Here is a 13,157-nt window from a genome sequence, read left to right as displayed (position 1 = left end):
TATAAATTAAAAAACGGCCAGCAGGTGGCAGCAGAGTATAAGAGATCAGCCAGGGCCATGTTGCAACAAGCTCTTGTTTCCAGTGTTTTCAACAGGTTTGTGAATAATGATGAAACTTAGCTATATTCTAATGCTAATTGCTGCAAAATAGAGACAGATACAAATATACTTGTTTTCCCTGATGAAAGAAGAGACTCTAATCTTTCTCTTGGTATGTTTTTATAGCAATATAACACAATATTCTGTGGGCCTTGCAAAATCAGCCGAGAGCGAAGGGGGTTGCTTCAGTGCAAATTCTGGGAGTGAATGAGTTAAAAGCTTGAAAATGTGTCCACTGCATTTGTCTTCAGACAGAAAGGTGACTAATTCAAAAAATAATAGGGAAGCTGTTGTAATTTTCCACTACCATGCCCGACTGTAACACAACTTTCCCCAAATCTTTGTTGGCCAACCACAATTACAGTAACGCTATAATTCAATTTGCAGTACATCATATTAGATTTGTACAGCGAATGAGCACACATTAGTACTTCAAGACTGCCGCGTGTGTGTGTGTTTTGATGGAGAACTCGAAGTAGGCCATTGTGGTGGATCTCGGCGCGACGACGACGTTCCGGGCTGGAATTGAGGCTGAAGGCCTCCAGTGAGCTTTTCTCTCAACATGGCGGTGATGAAAGCTGCAGAGAATGAGATGACACACCCTGTCTTCATAATTCGCTGCTTCATCATGAACAGAGGCATTAAATACACGCGCGCGCAGACACACACTCCCGCATGTCACGCGGCGCAGCGCCACCACGGAGTCACCTGGGGTGTTTGACGCACACACACACACATCAATGGAGGCTTGGCACCTTGTCAGGTTGCTTCATCCACAGCGTCGCAGATCACACGCACACACCGGAGTGATTGATAATGCCAATCATCGACGCTCCCCCGCACACACACGCGGGCGCAGCTACTATCTCCCCGTGCAAGACCTTCAAAATCAACGCATGACAGATTCATTTCTGGGCTTTCAATGGAGCATTTTAGCAGGGGTTTTTATCTTTTTGTAGGAGTTCTGAAACGGCAGCTGCCAAGGAGTAAAACTCTCGGGAAAACGAGCGGCAGACGTGCCTTCGCTCTATTGTGTCTCGCTGAATTTGCACTGTGGAAATGTAGTGCAGTGACAGTGAAGATACGCAATTGTGATCATCAGAGCTTCACTGCCAAGGAGGTTATGTTTTCATCTGTTTGTTTTTGATTCTGGGGAAAAAAGTACTTAGAAAATTGCATGTAACTTTATTGTGAGCTGGGCCAAGTCAAAAACAAGAACAGATTTTGTTGCAGATTTGAAGAAAAAAAAAATCGAAATGGGAAGTCAACCCTAAAAAAATCTTTCGAATATTATGTTGTATGGGCCACCATTATAGTCATTCTGATTAATACTGCGTTTGTTTAATATGAGTTAAAGCAACACTAAGGAACTTTCAGTTTATGTTGATTATGGCGACACCATATGGACAAAAGTGGTAATGTTATGCCTGAAGGAAGACCACATTTCCCATTAGGACAAGCGCATAGCATCGTTTTTTAGCTCACGCCAGCGAGTGAAAACCGGGCCAATGTTGATCCTTGACTGTCCTTTTATCCGGGTTGCTTCCCTTTTTCTTTTTGTCTCCTCAGAGAAAACGTTTCAGTTGTTTCGCAGCTTTTGCCAGGAAAGCAGTAATCGTGCGTCAACATACTCACCACTAACGAATAGGGAAAGAGGGGAAGTGACGTATGCCATAAAGCCGTCAGCAAATTTGTAGTTTTTTGTGTGGCAGTGTTCCTACCAGCCTCCTCAAAGTTGCTTAGTACCAGTAAAAATGATACAGAACCCCTCAGGCTATGGCAAAGTTTTAAGTCAATGTTTCATCAGAAGAGTTATGAAAATATTTGATTAAGAATGAAAAGTTTCTTAGTGCTACTTTAAGGAGCAAAATCCACTCACTTGTATCCATAGGGCGGCCATTTTGCCACTTGCTGTTGACTGAAGATGACATCTCAGTTGCTCAGAGCAGGTAGGTAACAACCAATAACAGCTCAGCTTCAAAAAGCAGGTGAGCCATAATTGGAGAATATAGTGAAACTGTGGGAAACTGGATTATTTCTACAACTACAAACAAAGTATATTGCCCCCCCCCCCCCCCCCCCCCCCAAAAAGTGAGTGGAAATGTCATTGCGCATGATCTCTGTCTTTTTCTCTGTGTTTTTTTTTACTTTGTGGATTATAATGGAAAACTGTCAAGAGCAGCAATCACATTGCTTACTTGACTTTTTGGTGACTTTTGCATCTGCCACATATGTTAGTTGTAAGTCATTTAACACTACCAGTACATTCCTCTCACATACAAGTGTTAATAATATCCGGTACACTAAAATGCCTGCGTGTGCATTTTTGAGGGGTTTTCCATGTGTCTTATCTCTTAAATGTCTTTATATGGACTTGACAATGCATGTATAAGTGTAAACTCAACTTTAATGAATAACAAACAGGCCATCGGGCCTCTGTGTGACACGCGCACTGTCGTTAATGACAAAAAAACACTGGAAAGTCGACACGCTGTCGGCAAACGAAAACAACAGTTTGGCCGGCTACGTTGTCATTTAAGTGCATGCAAATGTGGGACACGGCTGCCTTTAACCAGAAGCAAACATTTCTCTCTGGAGGATTGCACACACAAAACGGCCTGCCCTGCCTTCTGCGCGACACATGCCGGCCAAATGTACCGGATGCAATTGTTGTTGGGTGCCAGGATGGGTGAGATGGTCACCTTCTATGTACGCATGCATATATAGAATATGTGTGTGTATATGTATGGACGTGTCATATTTTTATCCTGCAGTCTATGCTGCCCCCAACAGGCCGGGCATGATGGTGATGCATCACTCTGCCCCTTGGATTGCATTAGGATGATTTTACTTACGCAGTACTACAGTAGTAAGTCACTAGGCTGTTATTTGATTATTTATTATTTTATTTTATTTTTATTTTCAGTATAGTAAGTAGATGATTACTGAGTCGCTATGGGGCAGGTTAGTGAGTCAAATAGCATCCGAGTGGGTTTTACATTTTGAATAGGAAGGTTGTTGTCAGTCATTTTTCTGTTAGAAAATAATTTGAGTTTTATATCTCAACCAAAGAAATAATAAAGTGATTTTTTGGAATGCAATATATTGTTAAAATTCTTGGGAAAAAATAAAACGTAAATTGAACATTTGAAAAATATAATTTGGTGTATGTTGTGTTTGTATTGCAGACACGTGAAAACATTTGGTGCTGGTCTAACAAATTTGTTCAGCACTGTATTTCTCAATTGGTTGTTTTTGGACATGCCAAATAGTGCTCCTGACATATTTTACAACTTTCACTTCAGACACTATTGAGTCAATTAATTTTAATAGTTTATCAGTTTACACAAAGGTTATTGTTGTTGACAAGTGCTAATGTGCTTAGCCAAAACATTTCCCTATTTGTATTTTAATGTTGTTTGTCTGTTGGGAAGTAAGTTAGGGAGTCAACAAATTTTATTTGACTGTAAACATGTTTAGTGGAAACCTACCAAGTAATTACATTGACAATTTGTTGCGTTAGATTTTAAAATAGAATAAAAATGCAGATTTTGTTCTACTACATCGATTTTTTTTCCAACAGCTTACCCTGCAGATGAGCAAAATTCCAATGATTAGCTGTAGAAAGACTGTAGTAAGAAGAGCTGATTACGATTGGACTCATCAATAGCTCTGTGGCAAACCTGTTTGTGGAGTCCTATCTGCAAACAAAAGAACTAGCATTGTATTTTTTGTTTTTGTTTTCAAAGCTTGTAACTATTCGTTTTATTATGCATATTTAATTCACTTTTTTCTTTAAAAAAATAAAAATAAAACAGATCCTATAGCTCAGAAACTTGACGTGATAGAGAAAAACTGATTTCAGTTTTGGATTCTGCACCCAAAACATAGTTAAGAACAGCTGTCAGACCTAACTCAACAAAAAAAATTCAATTCATGGTGGGAGATTTCCACATATTGCTAAATTTTGTTTCGGAAAGAGAAAATAAAAATTATATACGAAAAAAAAATTTGCTATTTGATGGTATGTCCACCTTTCTTGCTAAAAAGTATTGGCAATACCAGATTTGTACTTGGCATTAAACCCGCCTAGCCCAAAGAGTGGATATTAAAACACTAAAAAAAAAAAAGTTTAGTAGGTGTGGCCAACAGAAAGCTTGCCATTTCCCCTTAATTGTAAACTTCTACATTTCATTGCAACTCTGAAACAAGTGCTGCTATTCCTATGCAATTTTTCCCCCTGAGTTTTTCGTCACTAGTGAGCTTTGCCATCATGTCCTGGCAGAAGTCGCTTGTAAACAGTCGACCATAATGACATGTGCCCTGTCGAACAGACATGACAAACCTAATCCCTGCCTGTCTAAAGACACACCAAGAATGTCTGGAGCACTCTGGAGGTCTGGTCTGGTTTGGTCGTGTGTGTGCGTGTGTGCGGCTGGAAAAAAGACAGTGGGGCTCGAGGCCAGAGGAGTCTGCAGCTTGTGCAGGGGTTCTTGACCTCTGTGCATCCTCCAAAATAGAGATATCATATTTAGCTTTGTTGACCAAATAATGGAGTGAGCTGCCAATCTCTTAAGCCACTAACAGTGGCTCCAAGTTAAGCCGTGGACTGTCTCTCCTGGTGTTTTGGGGGGGTCGGTCAGGTAGAAGCGAGGAGGTAAGGTGTGGTCGATATTCAGAAGCGTTTGCTCAGCAGCCTGTTGCTCCGGTCTGTTTGGAGCTGCGGTCCTCCCTTGGAAATATGGAAGCAAATTCCTGTTCCCCGTCCCCACAATGGGAAGGCGCTGCCAGCTTCCCCTGGCAACGAGGCCCCGGAACGAGGGCCAGTTCTCCCTCGCTCGTCCCACAAGAGCCTTTCATGTTCCCAAAACCGCAGCCGGAGCGAGGCGCCTCGGTTTCAACAGCAGCAGACCAGCATGTGTTTGCCTAATTCCTGAGACATGATGACAGTGGTCTCCCAGCCCGCGAAAAGACAGCTTGGCTTTTTATCCTCAAACCCCCACACCCACCCCCTTTTCCTCCTGCACTTTAATTATTATTTTCTGCTCTTGACGACTTCCAATACTTACACACCACATGTTTTCTCATTACACATGTTTTTATGAGCGACCCCAAAACTTTTTCGGTTACCCTTCTCCTCCCTCAAAAGCTTTGCCAACAAACGAGCCGACAATGGCCAAGAAAAAATAACAAGGGAGGTTTTTCACGGCTCCGCAGAGTATAGCGGCACTACTGGCCATTACAGTGGAAGATGCTACAGCTGGTTTGTATACCAAACGAAACGAACCAACTGCTTTATAGGTTACATACAGCAACAATGCACATTTTCGCAGTCAAATTAGTAAATTTTTGGGGAGGCTCTATACTTGTTATCTGATGAAGAACTCTCCTATTCACAGTTTTGCGCTTGATATTGTTAATAGAAAATACATTTTGCAAAAAAATGGAAAAAACAAAATTTGTGACTAGCCTACACTCTAAAAACTGTTGGGTCAAAAATAACTCAACGATGGGTCAAAAATGGACCAATCCTCTACTTGGGTCAATTTGACCCAACTTTGAGTCAAGAAATTGGTCTTTTACTGAAAAACAACTCATAAATATTGGTCAGATCCTTTACTTGGGTCAAAAAATGGGGTCATTTTGTATAAAACCCAGAAAGTTGGGTCAAATTGACCCAAAGTGGATCGGTCCATTTTTGACCCATAATATGGATACTTTTGACCAGGGCTGGACTGGCCATCTGGCATACAGGGCAGATGCCCGGGGGGCCGGTGTCTTTGGGGGCCGATGCAGTGCTTTTTAATTATTATTTTCCTCCATTTTACCCCTAGAGACTGGCCCACAATTGAGAGGGACGAGTCCATTAGTCCATTTTGAATATAGACAGCAAACTGAAGCAACATCAGTCAAAATATCAGTGGCAGAACAATGTGTTAGACAGGTGGTATGGTCAAGAGTCGGGCTGGGCCGGTGGGTCAAAATGCCAGGGCGGATTTTTTGTGCCATTCCAGCCGTGTTTTTGACCCAACTGTTTTTAGAGTGTACATATTACCAATATGTGGGGAAAACTGTAATATAAAAAAATTGTTGATAAAGGTAGATATAGAAATGGCCTCAGTCATGTCACGCACTTTTGTTACTCGGCAGAGTTCCCATTGGATTTTGATACCTTAGTAAAAGAGTATGCAGTTTCCTCAGCAACAGACTGAGAAATTGGAAACACAGCAGATAATGGACCGCTCGGAACATAGAGCAATGATCAAAGATGACTACAATATACAAATTAAAATTATGAAATAAAAATGAAACATTTAACAAAACATCAAGAAATAAAATGGTAGTACCTGCAATTATTTCCGCTTGGTGTGATTGTTGACTCACTAAAATTTAAAAGATCATAATTTAGCCCATTAGTATCATGTTGCTAACCTAAACAGCAGCGCCTACTGTTGCAAACAAGTGTGAAGTCTTACCGCAGGCTGGAGATGATTATCTTTAATCAGCATAACTATGTGACATGGTCCCTCCACAATAATCAACAATTGTGTTGAATGTTTCCAGGGGGGCGATGCCACGTATTTCTTTTGTTCAGTCTTTCTTGTTTCTTGACATTTCTCACAAAAAAAATAAAAATTTAAACTTCACTTTCACTTAAAGTTTTAATATAAGGCAAGCGTTGTTAAATGTAATTCCAAAAACATGATTTTACCAATGAAACCCGTACACCCATAAACCCCGCTTGTGCCCTATTGAACTTTTTCTCACACATTGTGGTGTCACTTGTCACATCCTTTAGTTTCATGCTTTCTGGCTGATGAATTCAGATTATAATTTTTTTTATAAAAGAACACAGCACAGCGTAATGGAGGTCGTGCACCGGACTAACATCCCGCCAAGATCGTCAAACAGCGACATTTTGTCACGGACGTTCGTCGCCTGACGATCGCGCAAAAATTTTTTTTATGGATGACATGCTGTCATTAAACGGCAACCGAAAATGTTCCACGTCGACACGAGACCCTTCGGCCGTGAACTCTGGTTCCTGTGACCCCGGTACAAGTGCATCTTCAGCTCTCAGGCCAACATGACTAATTGGAAGGGAAGTAAATGGTTTTTGAACCATGTACAGCAACCGCGATTTACAGCATGGAGTCGTGGTTGCAAACAGGAACTCAACACTTGGCTTGATAGCTGTTGGACCCTCCGACCTCCCTTACTCACTACATGATGTTGCCACAAGTCAAGTGGGTCTTACAGTTATGTGACACTGCACATGCTTTATGAACCTATACAAAAAAAATGATGTTAGAAAAATTTGGTCCTTTTCCATGTAGCTTAATACGTATAAATATTAGAAACAGCTTTCAGTATGATACCACCGGTTTCCCTGGCAACAGGTTAAACTTGGAAACAAAGTAGATAAAGGACAGGGACAGTCGTCACTGTGATGTATACTAACATAAAACAACTAAATTTACTTTAACTAAAGGTTGCAAAGGCCAAAAAAAGAAGTATTTATTCCCTGTCAGGAAATTAACTGTTTCAGTTGATAGACGCCAGTAGTCACTCACATTGGTCACTACTTAACTACTGAGCGCATTAGAACACTGTTGCTAACCAAAACAGCAGAACCTACTGATAAAGAGTGGAGCCTTACCACATGTAGTAATAGGGATAATCATAAATTATATTGTCTTTAATGATGCATGATCACAGGTTTTATCCACCAAAGCCCGGATTTTATTTGTATTTTTTTGTGGTCACACAGTTTTGTTGCTAGGCAGACTTCTCGCGGCACAATTGTTATTGCCCCAATATTGTGTTAAATCAAAATAAAACATTTGCTTTTACTTTGGAAAACAAATATCATTTTCTAACATGTTATGAGACAAACCAGTAACTGAATAATAATAAATGCAGGAGGATTTTTTTTTATTTTTTATGCCAATGCCGAACCTAAAGTCTGTTAGTGTTCACTGCATTCACATTTTCTGCACTTCTAAGTAGCCATGCTTGTCCCTCCCTCTGAAGAACTCAACACCACATGGATGGCTTGGTGGAGCGCCTGTGGCTGTCGTTGCACGTGTTTCGTTTCACCACTCGTTTCCGACGGCTTACCAGCGCTCGTTCCCCAGCCAGACGCCCCGTGACATGCACTTATCCCGGCGTCGCTTCAGCGCCAAGTCAAACAACCGCCCCACTCTGTACCTTCACATTTTTTTCCCTCTACAAATGTCCTTTGCGTTTATTTTATTCCTGCGCATACAGACAGCCGCAGTGCCTTTTTAGCCTGCCGCAGCTGTGTATTCTAACGCGGCGGCCATATGTGGCACGGTGACCTCCTTCATAAACAGAAGTGTCTGATTCACCCGTTTGGGACATAACATCAGGAAGGGCGGCGATGACGGTGGGGGTGAGGGGGTTTGATCTTGAATGGAAGTCATGTTGGATCCGTTTCCCCCTTTGAGGGAAAAGACGGGCAGCACTTGAAACTGCCGCATTGGACCGAGGGCCCAAATCATTCTTGTTTCAGGCTCCCGTCCGTCTGTTCGCCAGAAGGTTGACGGAATTCACTTGAAAGCATTCCCTGTCCTTAAAACTGTCAGGCAACACGTGCCGTGCCGTGCCGTGCCGTGCCTTCAAGCCCAGCCAAAAACAGGGTGTCCCCAAAAATGTACTCACTATTTGACTGCCCATTACTTATATACAGTAGTGTTTGTTGTTGTTCCAGGTGAAAATAACCTTAAATAATCATAAACATGCAATTAACTTTGGAGGAAGGAGCATTTTTAATGAAGCGCTACTGGAATTATAAAATCATCACGGTAGTGAAAGACAGTTTCGACGACAGGACGCGACACCGTTGTATTAGTGATACAGTACACTACTCACTAATTTGGGGATTTTGCACATCCAACTGTTCAATGTTTCAGTACTTATTGCACAACTTTCAGTTTTCTCATAAAGACCTGAAGGGCAAAATTCACAACAGACCGACGGCATTTCTACGACGGTGTATTAGGGCCACGTATAAATATATATATTTTTTAGAGGGTGGGGGAAAATCTTGCACTTTATATAGTGGCAAATTTGCAAGAAAAAAACTCGTAAATTTGTGACTTTATAAAGTGAAAAAATTTCGAGAAAAAAATGATAAATTTGCGACTTTATAAAGTGTGTGATACACTTTCAAATGTCCTCATTCTAGTTAATATCAAAATAAATCATCCCCAAAGGCTCATGCATTAAATTTTTGCTATAATCATAGTTAGTTTTAGTTAGTTTTGTAAAGATAAAATGTAGTTTCAGTTAGTTTTTGTTTTTGAAAAGCATTTTCATTTTTATTTTATTTTATAAAAAACAAATTTGTTTTTGGAATTTTTGTTTTTTCGTTAGTTTTAGTTAACTAAAATAACCTTGGTTGGGACACATCGCTTTATGAAGTTCCACATCCTAACGATCAAGCATTTAAGTTAATTTGTTAAAATATATATTTACGCGTATATTTATGTTTCCAGAATTATTATTTACACATTCATACATTTTGGTATTTTTTTGTACAAGTAACTAATTTGATGTGTCAAATCTGCTCCTCCCCATCATTCATCATCAGCATTTACCTTAAGTATCCTAGCTTCTGATTGGTTAGTGTTAGTCAGCTGATCAGGGATCAGGAAGTGTTGTCGCCCAAGCTAACATGTATGACGAGTAAAGTTTAAATTAAGAACAAATCCATATCCATCCTGCCTTTTCCTTTTTAAACATTAACAGTGTCCCATTAACCACCAACGAATCTTCATATTAGACTATAGCTACGCTACGAGTATTTGTCGTTTCTGAGTTTTTTCTCTCGCAAATTTGCCACTTGAGTATTTTTCTCAGACTATTACCGTCCTCTGAATTATTATTTTTTTGACATAGCCCTAATACGCCGTCGTACATTTCAGCTTATTTCAATTGAGATTTGTATTTATTTATTAAATATGCAAGTAAATTAATTAAACTTATTAGTCAAGTTATCAGTGTATATGAGTAATATCCTGTCAAAAAGTGAGTATATATATTTATTTATTTATTTTTTTTGGGGGGGGGGCTGTGTATTTGGAGTACTTTGAAGCCAGACCCCCACCATCGTTCTTTTAGGCTTAGCTTTACGATGCAGACGATTGGCAAGGCAGAACAATTAAGCGATTCTGTTTCTTGTCCAAACAGAGTGAGTGATTGATGTGGGTGGGCCGCCATGTCTACCACAAACGACCCCGCCCGCAATGATCTGGCTGCAGGTATCAGGTGTGCTGAGCGTTCTAATTACACATGTATCTAAAGGCCTTTCCGCCGGGTGGTCTCTCCGGCCAATGGCCACCTCTGTCTGCGGCCGCTCAACTGAGTCAACAGTTCGGACAATGCCTACCCTCTCGCCAAGGCCAAGAGGGGGCGGGGGGGCTCCCAGAACAGCTTCCAGGCATTTCATTGCATTACATCAGATCTAAAGCAATAAGCTAATTACAAGCTGGCGTGGTGGGGAGTAAATAGCAAATCAGCATAATTGATTTAATCCTCTCAGCGCTCGAGTGAAAAATGTATCAATGTCCAGGCCAAAAGAGCCTCTTATTCTTCTTCGTCTTCCCGGCAATGGTGACGATTACAGGAAATAAAAAGATCATGTGAGGTTTATTCAGGCAGATTGAAATCAAGTGAAACCAACGAGGGAGGACTGGATATTGAGATACAAATACTTTTCAATATTCACAGTGGATACATCATCAAATTGCTAAATCTGAATGTATTTCCATTACAGAAAGCTAATTGTATCTTTTTTTCTGATACGGATAATTCGCTGATGTGTCAAACTGCGCAGTATAGCGCCAACTACTGACGAGGGTTATTAATCGGTCAGCTTTTTTAAGAACAAATATTAAATTATCTTAACGTAAAGTGTTCAGAAACTAACACAACAAGAACAAATCCCAAGTAGAATGCCTACATTAAGAAAATACAATAGAATGCAACTAACTAGTGTCCACTGCTGATTGTTTTGGAGGGTCATGATCAGAATGCTGACTGGAAATGGATCAGGACACATTTAGACATACTTGTTTGCACAGCCAGGACGGTTCAGTGTGTTTCTTCCACCATTTAGTGCAGAGAGGCGCTCTGCACGTGTTTTAATATGCATCTTAAAAGCAAAAAAAAAAAGAGGAAAAAAAGCGCTTTTCATCAACGTTTCACTTATTCATGGCGCTGTGAGAAAAGTATTTTAGAGCAAAGCCGTGTTATCACACACTCGTCGTTTTCCACCTGAGGACATGCGCTTTAGTGACAGTTTGAGGTGGGCCACTGATACACGCTCCATGTTCGCGACACATGCAATATCAAAGGGGAGGCGGGGGGATGGGACCCGTATACAACTTAATAAATAGCACTGAGAGTACAGTATATTCCTGGTTCTATGCATCACAAATACAAAAAATAAAAGTCAAATAAAAAAACTAGTGTACATTCCGTTCTTCTTTTATTATGATTTGTCGGTTTAAAAAGAATATTCCCCCAACTTCAGTTCCAACGATTGATACAAAATTGGCTGGACACGACACGCATAAGTACAACTAGGGAATTTGTCCAAAGGACTCCCAATTAGACATTGAAATAGGATGTTTGTTTTTTGTTTTTCTATTGCGGGCGGAATACAGCATAAACATTTGATGATTATTTTGAGGATTTGCTATGAAAAAGCAGCTCATTTCTCCATTATACTACTATTACATTATAGTTGCTAGGCTAGGAAGGCGAAATCCACCACTATTTGGCGTCATTCGTCCAAGTTCTAATCCAATTTCTGGAGACAGTTTGTGAGACTGACAGACTGGCCGGAATATTATTTGTATTATCAGTTTCACTGCTATAGTTTAAAAACGCGGTGTACTTTAAAACTGTGGTCAGTGTAACAGAAAACGAATGCAATGTTTTACTGCCATGTAAGAACATGAAAAGGATGAAAAGTCAGGAATATGTAAACCCTAATTTGCTTTTTGCTCTCATCTATGTCCAAACTCCTGCAGGACACACCTTGACGGCATATGTAGGATATTTTCTGACATTTGGAGACAAAACGTACAGAGAGCGAGTCAAATTGGCCCCCGCGCCTCATCTTTTTTGGCCCCGGCTGAGCCGAGTGGCAGCCCTCTCGCCGACCTCTCATGTGTCAAACAGCGCTGTGATCCAGCCTCGTTTTCTGGGAGGGTGTAGAAGATGTGGCCCGATCGTGAACTAAGAAGAGCCTGCGTCATTGATACGCTGCTAGATTGCAGTGCAACTAAGCCACCTAGAGGACAACGGCGGAGTCTCTGTGTTTTCGCACTTGTCCTGCGTAAATAACCCTAAAATTATCCTATAAAAGCATATCATCTTAAAATTCCTCCCACGTCATCTGGTTCTGATTAATGTGTTTTTTTTTTGTTTAGTTTTTTTACAACGTGGAATTAAAATGTGGCGGAGACGTGACCTGTGCATGTCCGAGAGGAGCTGTTACTCTGTTCTTTCCTTAACTCTTTCCATGTGCCCTTTGGAATAGAATAGAAAAAAGGTTTTATTAGTTCAGTTCCACTGTAGCAACGTGGACAGTAGCAGCACATCAGAATATAAAAAAAAATATATATATATATATATATATACACGTGTAAATTTGAGCTGACAGCTTATGCTTTTTCAGACGGTTACAGTATTTGAGACTTTTGGGTGATTATACTGATGACTTGATTGAAAAAGTAACACGGTTAGAATACATGTTACTTTAATAGTTACGTTCAGCAAATACCAAAAACCCTGCTTAACATAAAAATAAAAACAACCTTTTCGACTTAATATAGTTATTTTTAATGTAATTTTATTTTTTTAAATAAAGACAGTTTGAATCTTCACTTAAGGTTTGTTTTTATTAAATAAAAACATTTAATTTGGGCATACTGTTTTATTTGACATAATTAACTATTAAAGTTGTAATGGCAAAACTCAACATTCATAATGTACATTGTTTATAAATAGGAGCTGTCAAACCA

At 40.2% G+C, this 13,157-nt stretch overlaps 1 long non-coding RNA gene across 2 annotated transcripts in view; it reads right to left on the bottom strand.

The window, feature by feature from the left end:
- The window catches only part of LOC147176861 (uncharacterized), a 61,615-nt gene continuing 48,458 nt past the window's right edge, over window positions 1-13,157 (bottom strand). The window contains exon 4 of one of the 2 annotated variants that reach the window (XR_015094432.1): window positions 1-677. This is a non-coding gene — a long non-coding RNA (uncharacterized LOC147176861). Of the gene's footprint in view, window positions 678-11,772; window positions 12,663-13,157 lie in introns of those variants that run through there. The other variant, XR_015094431.1, reaches the window with a different exon arrangement.

The sequence above is a fragment of the Leptonotus elevatus genome, chromosome 3, assembly GCF_054856555.1.
Source record: "Leptonotus elevatus isolate MCC_2025b chromosome 3, RoL_Lele_1.0, whole genome shotgun sequence".
NCBI lineage: Eukaryota > Metazoa > Chordata > Actinopteri > Syngnathiformes > Syngnathidae > Leptonotus > Leptonotus elevatus.
The sequence above is the reverse complement of the archived record's forward strand: the minus strand, read 5'-3'. Positions and strand labels throughout refer to the sequence as shown.